Consider the following 13,375-nt stretch of genomic DNA (forward strand, 5'->3'; position numbering starts at 1 on the left):
GAGGAGGAAAGAAAGGATCATAGTTGTTTATATGGAAATGGTGGCAACTGAGTTGGACTAAGAAGGATTATAATTAGATACATACCAAGATCATAGAATGCCCCACGTTGTGCAATGGAACTAGACAAAAAGGATAGTACAATGTATACAGCAGGGAGTTAATTGTGCAGCATAAATAATTGGTACAAAAAAAGGAGGAAAAGTTTTGTGTAGGTTGGCATCCCTTCAATGGAAAAGAGATGAAGACTTCTGCGTTGTTTCAAAGGATTGGACTAAGACCATAGAATGGAAACTCCTTGAAGGGGCTGTTTTTTTGCTTTTATTGTATACCCAGCACACAGCACCTGACACATAATGTGCTTAATTAATGCTTGTTTCCTCCCTTGCTTTTCCAACCTTCCAGAGGGTTGAACTAGGATTAATAGAATGGAAACTCCTTGAGGGCAGCCTGTTTTCCATCTCATCTCTATGTCCCCAGCACAGCATTTACTATATGCTTGTGGAATTGGATTAAATCTGGTAGAAGTTAAAAGGAAGCAGCTATTCTCTTCACGTTAACAGAGGGGCCAGCGATGACATGGTCTGCCATAGGAGTTACCGAGTCCCTATTAACTAAACACAGGCGAAATAGTCATTTTCAGGATCAGACAGAACACTGGCCAAGATGACCTTAAGCTTTCTTCCACTTCTGAGGTCCTTTGCTTCATCAGGGAAAGCTTTCTGGAGAAGCTCATTTCCAGCACCATTTCTTACAAGAAGCCTTCCTTGATTTCTCCAGCCAGAAGAGCCACATTCCCCACTACCCCAATTATCTTGCATTTATTTTGCCTAAGCTAGATGCCCCAGTGGACAGAACTGGAATTAAGAAATTCAAATCTAGTCTCAGACACTCCCTAGCTGTTTGACTCTGGGTAAATCACTTAACTGTCTGTCTCAGTTTCCTCATCTGTGAAGTGAGCTAGAAAAGAAAATGGCAAACCTAAAATTACCCTGGCATGGATTCTGTCAATATAAAGTTATTATAAAATAAAATAAAATATGAAAAAAAAAGAAAATGGCAAACCAGTCCAGTATCTTTGCTAAGAAAAGCCCAAATAGAGCTGTGAAGAATCAGACATGAACTAACAATAATAAAATGATGGCATCAGACAGATAAGTTTTCTTCTATTTTGAAATCTATAATCTGAGTTCTCATTTCTAGAACAGATTTACAAAATTCACAGCTACCTTGACTTTAGTTTTCCTCATTACCTTTCTGTGAGAGTACAGCTGTGAAGGCCTTTGCTACCCACAGTCCTCCAATAAAGATGGACCTTCATGGTGGGGGAAGTCTATTCACAGCCTGGAATAGGATGCAGGGTGGAGGAGTGGGCAGCATGAAGAAACTGGCAGCACCCCAGACTCTCCTGAGTCAAGCCTTCCCCTTGTGGCTTCATTATTTCTCTTTTGGAGTGAATTCCCAGAATATTAATTATTCCCATCCTTAAAAGGTCAGTATGAAAACACATCCAAAAAATTCAAATAGAAATGACTTTGGGGTTTTAAGACTATCTGCCCTTATGCATTATCCATACTGTGGCTGACCTTTATAGGTACTAAAAGCCCTTCACATTCAGAATAGCTCCTTCCAGATTTCCTTCCCCTCCATCATTTCTTTTACATCCCCCTCTGCCAATCCATCGACCACATCAGAGACCATGTCCTGGAGGAGCTCCATCCTCGGAGATCCACTGTCCTAATTGCTGATTTCCTTTTCTGGCCTCCTCCCTTTGGAGGAACCACAAGCTACAAATCAAGCCAGTTCTGCCATTATTCTTGCATGAGGTACCCCCATCCATTCATCATCCTGTAGCTTTAAGGACTAAAGTGTCCCTCCCTTGTATCACTCCCATGACCATGAGGTCAGGGAGAACCAGGAAGACTTAAATGACTCAAAAACAGCAAAACAAGTTGAAGATGTAATTGAATTATTTTTTTTTGTGGTGAAAGAACTAAGACCAATGGGTTCAAATTAGAAGGAGTCAAAGATACACCAACTAGAATGGTCCCCCAGTGAAACTTAGGAAGTGAGGAAGTGACCTCCCCACCCTGGTGGGTATCTATGCAGTAACTGGATGGCCATTTGGGGATTTTGCAGAAAGAATTCTTGCTTCAGGAAGGCGTTGGACTGGATGACCTCTAACATTCCAAGATCTGAATCAGTGCATTAAAGTATCGTATTTAATTCTCCTTGAAACAAAGATACTATTCTACCCTTTCGAAGCTGGGGAAGATGAGGTCTAGGAATGTTCAATGGCATGACGAGGTCAAAAATGAGTTAGCCCCGGATCTGTGCATCATTCAAGCCTCCTGCCTCTGCTAAAACAGAGGTGAGTATTTTTACCTCTTTGGGTCTCAGTTTCCTTATCTGAAAAAGGAGAAAAATCATCCTTCAGCACCCCTGCTACCTGGTTATTCATCCTTTCCTTTTCTGATTTTCAGCAATAAAGAAATCAAGAAATCAAGATCTGAAATAAATTCAGTTGATCTATATTTGGTTCAGACTCTTGCTCATCTCCTACCTCGAATGAAATAGCCTCATAATTGGTCTCTGCTTCTAGTCCCTCCCCTCTCTACTCCATTTTTTCTTAACACAAGTGATGAAAATGCAAAAGATCTGTGAGGAAGTCCCTCACTATGGGAACATCCTTTTCCCCTGCAGATTCCTATCTATCCATGAATTAGTATATAAGTCCTAGAAGTTTCCTAAGACCTAGAGGTTAAGTAATTAGTCCCATGTCACAAAGGAGCTAGTGCCTGAACCTTGCCCTGATGGCTCAGGAGGAGAGAGAGAACGCTGGTGACTTGGAGTCCACCCTCACTTAAATCCAATGGCCTCACTTCCCGATGTCATGGTCCTTTTGAGAATGAAAGACAAAGAACAACCTGCAAAATAATCCTTGTAATACATATCCAACCATCTCACCAACCCCTATCTCACTCAAAAACTTGCAGTGGCTCCCTTTCATTTCTAGATAAAAACACCAATTACAAATTAGCCTAGCATTTAAGACCTTCCACAGTCAGGCTTGATTGATTAAGTGGGTAAAGGAATAAATGAAAGAATGAATGCTTATTCTAAAGTAGAACGGGTCTTGCAGCTAGTTTTGGTATCTTGTTTGATGTCCATATGGAATTTTAAAAAATATGATGCCATATTCCCCTTGGATGCCATAAGGGCTCAGGGAACAGTCTTGTGTCTCATTAAAGAAAATCAGCAGAAGTTGAGCCTCTAGGGCTGTGCCAGACCCTGAGCTCTTGTCCTGATGGTGACCTAGGAATGGAGTGAAATCAGCAGGCAGTGCCTTCTGTGACATTTTCCTTTCTGGACAACCCGAGCAATGGATCTCTTTGTGACTCAGAGTGGAAGTGAGCCTGATAGATTAGTTGGCAATACTTCCCCTCTCATTCTCATGTTCCTAGTCGTTCTCTTGGTTGATCTCACAACATCTTAGTGGGACGTGGTCCAGGTATGCACTTAGAAATCCTTTTACTTGAGTCCAAAGATTAGCCACGGAGACACATCAGGCACGAGAAACCCAGAAGGTGTCTTACTTAAATTCAACTGGATTTTTGTTTTCTGATTGCCCCAGAAAGCAGGTTCGCCATTTTGTTTTTGAAGTTTAAATAGGGTGTGAAATATTGAGGGATCTGGAGGGAGATCAAGCAATTAGAAAAGACCTGGGCTTTATAAATGGCCTTGCCACAAATTCATCTGCTTTGGGAGAGGGAGACACAGAGAGGCAGAGACAGAGAAACAAAGTGAGAAAGAGACAGAGACAGAGAGAGAATATGTGTATGTAAAGGACTGAAATAGACGGATTGTAAAATCCTTTTAAGAGTTAATATTCCATGTTCTAAAGATCTTCCTAGAACTGACATTCTAGGTTCTAAAGTCTGTTTCAGTTAGGAAACCTAAAGCTTCTTTTAGCTTTGAAATTTTGGGTTCTAAGGCCCTTCCCAGATTTGACATTCTGGATTTTTATTTCCACTTAATAATATTTTATTTTTTCCAGTCACATATGAAGATAATTTTTAACATTTATTTTTATAAGATTTTGATTTCCTTTTTTCCCCTTCCTTCCCTCCTCACCATCCTTTCCGAGATGGCAAGCAATCAGATGTATATTATACACGCATAACCTTATTAAATATATTTCCCCATTACTTATATTCTGTTTTCAGGAAGTGCTTATATTTTTAGATCTAAGGTCTATTCATGTTCTTGTTCTAATGTTCTATGTTCTAAAAATCCCTCCCAGTTCCAACATTTTGGGTTCTAGGTCTCTTCCCAGGTCTGACATCCTGTATTCTAAGGCTTCTCCTGGCTCTGAAATTCCATGTTCTAAGGTCCTCCCAACTCTGACTTCCTGAGTTCTAAGGGCCCTCCCAGTACTAACATTCTATGTTCTAAGGGCCTTCCCAGTTCTGACATCTTGGGCTCTAAGGACCCTCCCAGCTCTGACCTCCTGGGTTCTAAGGGCCCTCCCAATTCTGATATCCCGGGTTCTAAGGGCCCTCCCCAGCTCTGACCTCCTGGGTTCTAAGGGCCCTCCCAGCACTGATATCCTGGGTTCTAAGGGCCCTCTCAGTACTAACATTCCATGTTCTGAGGGCCCTCCAGCTCTGACATCCTGTGTTCTAAGGATCCTTCCATGTCCTACATGCTAAAGCCTGCCTTAATAGAGGAAGCCAGTCTTGGAAGTGGAAGTAGGAGTCCTTTGTTCCATTTCTTAGGTTAAGCTCTACCGTTTGCCAATTATCTGACCTTGGACAAGAGAGTTAATCTCTCTGGGACTCAGATTCCTCATTTGTATAATGAGGACTATGAAGTCCGTTTCAACTGTAAAAACCTAGGACTCTTGCCTGGATTTGGCGTTCTCATGTCAGTTTCCAACTTTCCTCTGTCTTTCCATCTTCCTCTTTTACTACAAAGCAAAGACCCAACAGAGTCAAGGGCCTTATTTAGAAATGACCCTTCCATTAAGATCAAAGGGAACTCTGTGTGAATATGATTATATATGAAGTGTATATGTGGTACTTTAAGCCTGTAAATAATGATAATAACCACAACTTAGTTTCATATGGGAAGCAGAAGGTGTATAGAAAAAAGAATGTAAGTCAGAGGACCTGGCTTCAAGAAGACCTTCTCCATCACTTTTTCTGTGTTAGTCAACAAGCATTTATTAAGCACCCACTGTGTCAGATAGTGTGCCAAGGGATGATGGCATCTGTCAAAGAGTTCACATTATTCTGGATATATATATATACATATATGTGTATACTATATATATATATATATATATATATATATATCAGGTGCCAAGATAAAGTATGAGCTATAGATAGAGAAGATGGAAGGTAATTTCAAAAGGATAGGTCTAGAGAAGTGGGAAAATCCTCCTACAGAAGATAAGATTTAAGGGAATACAAAAAGAGAGTTTTCCAGGCATGGGGAATAATTGGTGAAAGGGGACAGAGACTGGAGATGCAAGAAGTTCAGTATCACTAGTTTGCAAAGCAAAATTGGAAAAGGAGGAAGGGGCCAGGTTATAAAAGGGCTTTGAAAGCTAAAGAGATCATTTGATGGGGCAGCTAAGGAGTGGCATAGTGCAGCGAACACTGGGCTTAGAATCAGGAAGACTCACAGCAAGCCATTTTACCTTGTTTGCCTCAGTTTCCCCATCTGTAAAATGAGCTGAAGAAGGAAATGGCAAACCACTCCCGCATCTCTGCCAAGAAAACCCCAAATGGGTCATGAAGAGTTGAACATGACTAAAATGACTGAACAATCAAAAGAATTAATAGAGAACCATTGGAGTTTATAGAGTGGGGGAAATGATTTGTGGGGTGATATGATTCTGAGGTCCCTTTCAAGCTTGAAATCTATGATTCTATGAAAGCACTTGTGACTGAAAAAGGGCCAGCACCATATAATCCTCCTTTTAGAAATGGGGAAACTGAAGCTCCAAGAGATGAAATCCTTACACTCATTGCTTCTTCCCCCTTCCTTCCTATTTTCTTTAAATCAAGCATGATCTCTCTAAGCCCCCAAAGACTTCAATCCAAAATCTTGTAGCTTTTCCCTTGGTTTTCAATTCTCCTCACTTTTCTACGTTTCAGCATCTAAGTAGAATAGCAGACAGAACATTGAGTCTGGAGTTAGGAAGACCTGAATATAAATCTAGATTTAAACACTTACCTCTCTTTCCCTCAGTTTCAAGTGCAAAAAGGGTTTTATAAGAGCACTTATTGCTTCAGGCAGTTGTTAGAATGGAAGTCAGGATTTTCTTGGGGAGGGGAGGGATCTTTATGTCCCCATACCTAGTACAATGCCAACCAATTTATTATTATATTTATTAAGTGTTTATTATGTTACAGGCATTGTGATAAAACACTGGTAGGGAAATGGGGGAAAATAAACAAAGGCAAAAAGTCAGTTTTCAAAATCCATTTTCCAGGAACTCACTTTATAATTTGCCAATTACTAGGGACACACAAGATATATACAGAGTATATCAGGTTGTTTCAAAGGGAATCTCAAAGAAAAGGCTGGGAGGTCCTAGAAAGGCAAAAGCAGAATCTTGAGGAGAACATGGAAGTGAGGAGAGACAATAATACAGAGCTGAGAGTAAGGTTGGAATGGCAAAAAGAAAAAGAAAACCCTGATACACACACACACACACACACAATCAAGCAGAGCACATTTCTTCATTGGCCAGTCCAAAAAAAGTATGTCATATTTTACATTCTCCCTCTTTGTCAATAGGTGAGCAATATGCTTCGTCTTTGGCCTTCTGGTACCATGATTTATTGTCGCATTGATACAGTTTCAAGTCTTTCAGAATTGTTTTTCTTTACAATGTAGTTAGTGTATAATTGTTTTCTCCTGGTACTGCTAGATCTAAGGAAATATATGACTTTTTCAGGATAGCTACAAATTGTCTTCCAGAATGGCTGGATCAACCCCCATTTCCACCAATAATGCATTGATGTTCCTATTTTCCCACAGCCCCTTCAACATTTGTCATTTTCCTTTTATGTCATCTTTATCAATCTGATAAAACACAATCTCAGAATTCCTATGACTTGCATTTTTAAAATATGGTTGTTGATAACTTGATTTTTTCCCTTCAAAACCTGCCTGTTCATATCCTTTGATTATTTTTCATTAAGGAATGGCTCGATTGCTTCCACATCATGAAAAACATGCTATAAAGATTTTTCCCCCAGTTACTTGTTTGTTTCACTTCTAATTTTACATGCATTAGTTTTGTTTTGGGGAAAAACTTTTAAATTTTAACCAAAACTGTCTCCTTTATCTTCTGTGATCTTTTTTCTCTCTTGTCTGGTCTTGAGTTCTTCCTGTATCCAGCCATGAAATTTCTTCTTCATTCCTCTAAATTACTTGTGATGTCACTTATTTATACTAAATCATATCTCCATTTGGATTTTATCTTGATATGAACTTGTGAAATGTTGGTCTATACTTAATTTCTGAATGACTGCTTTCCAGTTTTCCTTGCAGTTTTTGTTGACTAATGAGACTTTATACCAGTAACTGGGGTCTTTGGGTTAATCGAACACAAGCCACTATGTTTGTTTACTTATGTACATTGTGTACCTAATCTGTTCCACTGATCAACTTCTCTATTTTCTAACTGGCACCAAATTGTTTTGATGATTACTTTGTGGAATAGATCTGGTACCTCATTATTCTTAAGCACTATTAAAAGCATCAATAAAATCCTTAAAACCTAAGGAAAGGAGTTCTACACACTCCTCTACCTCCACTGATATAAATGATATAAGGGCTTCTGAAGTTTAAAATGTATAAAAACCATGGTCCATGACCTGTGATCTTTTTGTGAGGTGGGAAGTTCATTGATTGGGTAAAGATGGGAACAATTGATTGGTTAAGCAAATAAACTAATTATCTAAAGTTGGGAACTTTACAAAGAAGCTGACAGACAAATAAATAAAGACTCTTCTATGGGAGAAAGGATTTCTGGTACCAACAGTTGTGAGCAATTCTTTTCCATTTAAAACATGTGTACCTCAGTACCACCATCCTCTTAAGATTGAGCTCACTTTTCCCATAGACTTTATGTGTATTTATTTGTGAAAGAGCAAATTACAGACTTTTAGCAGAAATGTTTTTGTAATTACTGCTTTTGCTATTTTGGCTCAGGAAATTTCTTTGTTATAGCCTAACTGAAGCTATTTGCCACTGGTTGTCCACTCGCAGGATTTGTGGACTACAGTAAGTAAGAATAGTCACCCACAAGGTTATCCCTAATATCCTGAAAGTGGTAGTCAGTGGTCCTAAAGTACCCAATCTGTGAATTTGAGTCCAAGTTTGTAGTAGTTTAGCTCCCAAAAAGGTGTTATCACCAAAACCAAAATCCCAAAACAACATTAACAGTCCATGGTATTCTAAAAGTAGAGGTATTTAGCTAGAAGAAGCTAAGATTTGGTCATCAGTCAAAAGCATTTATTAAGCACCTACTGTCTGCCAGATATAGATTCTCAAACCTGAGGATAGAAAAAAAAAAGGCAAAAGACAGTCATCCCTGCTCTCTTGAAGTTCACGGGCTAACGGGGGAGACAATATGCAAACAACTACATACCAGAAAAAATACATATAGGATAAATTTGAGATGATCAAAAGAGGGAAAGCATTAGAATTAAGGCAGATTGGGAAAGGCTTCCTGGAAAAGGTGGGATTTTAGCTGAGATTTAAAGTAAGTAGGGAAGTTAGGACATGAAAATGAGGAAGGAAAGAATCCCAGGCAAAAAGGACAGGGGTCATGGTCTCCAATTCTGAGTCCAGCATTGTCCAGTAAAACTAGAAGGCAGAAAGCAGAGCAAAAGAAGTCCACATCTCAAGTGCGACCAGAACCTTGCAGATTCCCTTCCCAGCTGGGGGATTGTTAACTCAGACCCTTCCACTCCCAACACATCTTGAGATGTGAATCATGACATTGGGAGGTAGGGGAGAGAAAAAAGAAATGAGGAAGAAATGGAGAAGGATAGATGGGAATCATTCATTTCCCATTCCTCTACTGCTTAAAGGTTCTTACATGTCTTTCCAATAACCTGGAGAGCTTTTGTGCCAAGATGACTGTACCTAGTGTTTAAATGGAGGAACTTGTCCTTAGATCTCCTGGTCTACCAGTTTTAAAGCCTTCCAGCATCTTCCAGTGCCTCCCTCCTCAGTAACCTTTACATTAATCATCTCTGCATTGTCCCTCCCTCCGTTTAAATTGTTCCAGGGGTTTATCTTCCACTCTCCTAAATTCTTTTTGAGCCAAAGACTAGATCTCCACTCAATTACAACTTAAAAGACACTTTAAAATCACCTGTTAACCTAGGGAAAGAATCTGTAATAACAGTAAGGAGTTTTGAAATATGCATCTAGATCAATTCTGATGGTGATTCTTCAACAGAAAGGAGATTCAGGCCAATTCCAATAGACTTGTGACGGAGAGAGCCATCTGCGTTCAGAGAGAGGATTGTGGGGACTGAATGGGGACCACAACAAAGTATTTTCACATTTTTTGTTGTTGTCTACTTGTATTTTGTTTTCTTTCTCATTTTTCCCTTTTTGATCTGATTTTTATTGTGCAGCAAGATAATTGTGGAAATATGTATAGAGGAACTGCACGTTTAATATATATATATATATACATATATATATACATATATATATATATATATATATATATATATATATATATATAGCCGTCTAGGAGAGGGAGTGGAAAGAAAGGAGGGAGAAAAAAATTAAAGAAAAAAAGCAATGTGCATATGATAACATGGTAAACTTCGGGGGGAAGTTTATAGAAGAAGTATTGTGTCCAGTGGAGTAGGTGGTGGATGAAGGAGAAGGGGCAGAAGTTTATAAGAGTATTACATTCAGTGCTGGGACCACTTGGGGAAGAACACTGACAAACTAAAAAGCATCTTCAGAGGATGATGTTAATGAAGGGCCTCAAGATCATACCATGTGAGGATTTGCTAAAGGAACTGGGACTAGTTGGCCAATAGAAGAGAAGAATGAGAGGGATATGATAGATTACATACATTCTTGGGTAGAATTTTAGGCAATTAGGTCTAGCAGTAGATAAAACACAGACTTGGAATCTGGAAGATCTGGGTTCAGATCCTCCTATCTTAAGACACTTAGTAGCTGTATGACCCCAGACAAGACATTTTAATCTGCCTGCCTCAGTTTTATTATCTGTAAAATGGGAATTATTATAGCTTCTTTTTAACAATTAATAAGCTCTTGTTATGATAGGATTAATTTCTCTTTGGAGTGTTGTAAGGTTCAAAGGAGGGAGGAGGGAAGGGAGAGACAGAGGGAGATAGAGAGAAGGAGGGATGGAGGAAAAGAGAGAGATGGAGGGAAGGGGAGAGAGATATGGAGGAAAGAACAGAGACAGACAGACAGAGAGGCTTAGAACTCAGAGGAAAGAAACTAGCATTAAGGGGGACCAGGAAAGGCTTCTTGAAGGTGGGATTTCCGCTGAGACTTGAAGGAAGACAGGAGGTGAAGTTGAAGAGTGAGAACATTCCAGGTAAGGAGGCAGTCAGAGAAAATGTCCTGACTCAGAAGATGGAGTATCCTATGCAAGGGATAAGAGTAAGGACAGTGTCATTAGACTGGAGAATACATGTTGGGATATTAGATGAAATAAAACTAGAAAAGTCAGAAGGAGGCCACGGTATGAAGAACACCAGTCAGAAGAGTTTTGCATTTGGTTCTGGAGGTGATGGGGAGCCGCTGGAGTTTACTCACTATATTTGGTAGGGAGGGCTATATGGTTCAATCTATGTTTTGGGGAGATTACTTTAGTGATGGAAGGGAGGCTGAATTGGAGAGGGCAGAACTTGAGGCAGTCAGCCCCACCAGCAGTTACTGCAGTAATCCAGACATGATGTGCTGGAGGTCTATGCTAGAAAGGCAGCACCAGTGGCGGAGGCCTGCCAAAATGGAACCAGCAGGCGTTGGCAATGGATCGGATATGGCCATCAATAAGACAGTGAGGAGTCGGCTTGAGGAAGCCGCCAGACTTGTGGGTCTGAGAAGCTGGGGGGATGGATAGCGATATGATAAATAGTTGGATTGACAAACTCAAGACCATCCTTGGAAACAAAGGCAACATCCTGTGGGTGCCTTAGAAACTCTTGTTCCTTCCCATGAAGGGGGGGGGTATCCTGAGCTGTCCCCTCCTTTTCTGGGGGTCAGAATAGGGGAACTGGGTTTCTAAACTGGACCCAACCACATTCAACAAGCATCAGAGCTCCTTTAAACAGCAGATGCATCCTTGCTGGGGTTAATCGGTTCCATTAAAACACGTGAGATGAAAAAATATTATAGGATGCACTTGGGTCCATAGGAGCTATATTACAAATGTAAGAGATGTTCCCAGATGGCCAAAATTCAGTCTGTAAAACCTTCAATTAGGTCTTGATCCAAGACAATAAAGTTTTAAAGGTAATACAGACCCCAATAATTTCTCCATCCCTAGCCCCTCAAGACAGATTGGGAAAAGGAAGAGGGAAGAAGGAGCAAGCGTTTATTAAATACTTACTTTGTGCCACATACTGTGCTAAGTGCTTTACAAAAATAATCTTATTTGATTCTTACAAAACCCCTGCAAGGCAGGTGCTGGTATTATCCCCATTTTACAGTTGAGGAAACTGAGGCAGACAGAAGTGCATGGAATTGCCTAAGATCACAACTAGTAAGCATCTGCAGCTAGATTTGAATTCAGGTGTCCCTGCGACTCCCCACTTAGCTACCAAGAACATACAAGTTCAAATCCCACTTCAGCCTCATCTGGGCAAATCACTTAAATGTCTGCCTCTGTTTCCTCACCTGTAAAGTGGGAATAACGGCAGTATCTCACTTTTAAGTAAGATTGTTGTGAGGATGAAATGAGAAACTAAAATGCAAAGAGCTCTGCCAGTCCCCAAATGCTATAGAAATGTTAGCTATTATTATCATTATTACGCTAATGAGTCATTTCCTTCTTCTTGGCACTGTGCAGTGAATGCCAAGGATGCATTGGGTTGGTGGGGGCAGAGCACTGGGAGAAGCCGTTGGTGAACGCTAGTAACCGGCCTGTGCACAAACCAGGCTGGTCCAGCTGGTGGGGAGCGCGGGGCTAGCGGGGCTACAATGTATGTGCCCAGGACTGCTCAGGATGCAGGATGAGGCGACGAGACTCATCTCCCAGGAAACCTCCGGACCTTCAAGCAGAGCGGAGAAGGCTGCCATGTGGCTCCAGCTGGGTGCCTCTGGCAGGGGGCTTTTCCAGAGCCCGAGGGGCACAGAGCCACCCACCATGTGCCTGGCCTTGGACAGACTGAGGCGTATGCCCGCTCAGGCATGGGCCTCCGAGAGCAGCTCAGCTGTCTGCCCACCACCCTCGCCCCGGTCCCACAATCCCCAGCAAGCCAGGGTGACCCAGCCTAAGCAGGCAGGGGCCAGACACCCCTCTCAGTACCAGACACCACAGCTCCTGACAGCCCTGAATTATTAAGCCTCAGCTGGCATATTTGCCAGGTAGCCAGAATGTCAAGCAGTCCTCCTTTAGCTCCCACATAAGCATATTCACGGTTGCAGTGGGAGCAGGAGGGAATGGAAAGAGGCTTAGATCTGGAGCCCCCAAACCCGAGAGGGGAATCCAACCCTTGGCCCAGTGATGGGAACAGAGGAGGAGCTTCATAAATGCTTTTTGGCTGTTTGAATCCTTTAGCCTCCAGCCCTCAACAGTCATGTGCCCTCTCTGGGCATCAGGACTGTTTCCAGAGAATTGTGCTCTGGCCAATAAGACATGTTCCTAGATCATAGATTTAGAGCTGGAAGGGGCTTTAGAAGCCATTGGGCAAATCCTAAAGAAACGTGGGCTCTTATTAAGTGTCTACTGTTTACAGAGAATTCTGCCCTTGATAGAATGTTCCTGGGTCATACATTTAGAGGTGGAAGGGGCTTTAGAAGCCATTGGGAAAATCCTAAAGAAACATAGGCTGTTATTAAGTACTTACTGTTTACAGAGAATTCTGCTATTGACAGAATGTTCCTGGATTATAGATTTAGAGCTGGAAGGGGCTTCAGAAGCCATTGGGCAAATCCTAAAGAAACATGGGCTCTTATTAAGTACCTACTGTTTATAAAGAATTCTGCTCTTGACAAATAAGACAGGACATAGTCCTAAGATCATGGATTTATAGCTAGAAGGAGCTTTAGAAGCCCTTGAGTCCAACCCCCCCTCCTTTTTTTTCTTTTAGAGGAAACCTGGGTTCAGTGATTTGCCTGGGGTCA

At 41.1% G+C, this 13,375-nt stretch overlaps 1 protein-coding gene across 1 annotated transcript in view; it reads right to left on the minus strand.

Moving 5' to 3' along the window:
• The window catches only part of MAN1C1 (mannosidase alpha class 1C member 1), a 212,015-nt gene that overhangs the window by 60,702 nt on the left and 137,938 nt on the right, over positions 1 to 13,375 (minus strand). The gene's annotated exons all lie outside the window — the stretch shown is intronic.

This window comes from Antechinus flavipes, chromosome 3, assembly GCF_016432865.1.
Source record: "Antechinus flavipes isolate AdamAnt ecotype Samford, QLD, Australia chromosome 3, AdamAnt_v2, whole genome shotgun sequence".
Lineage (NCBI taxonomy): Eukaryota > Metazoa > Chordata > Mammalia > Dasyuromorphia > Dasyuridae > Antechinus > Antechinus flavipes.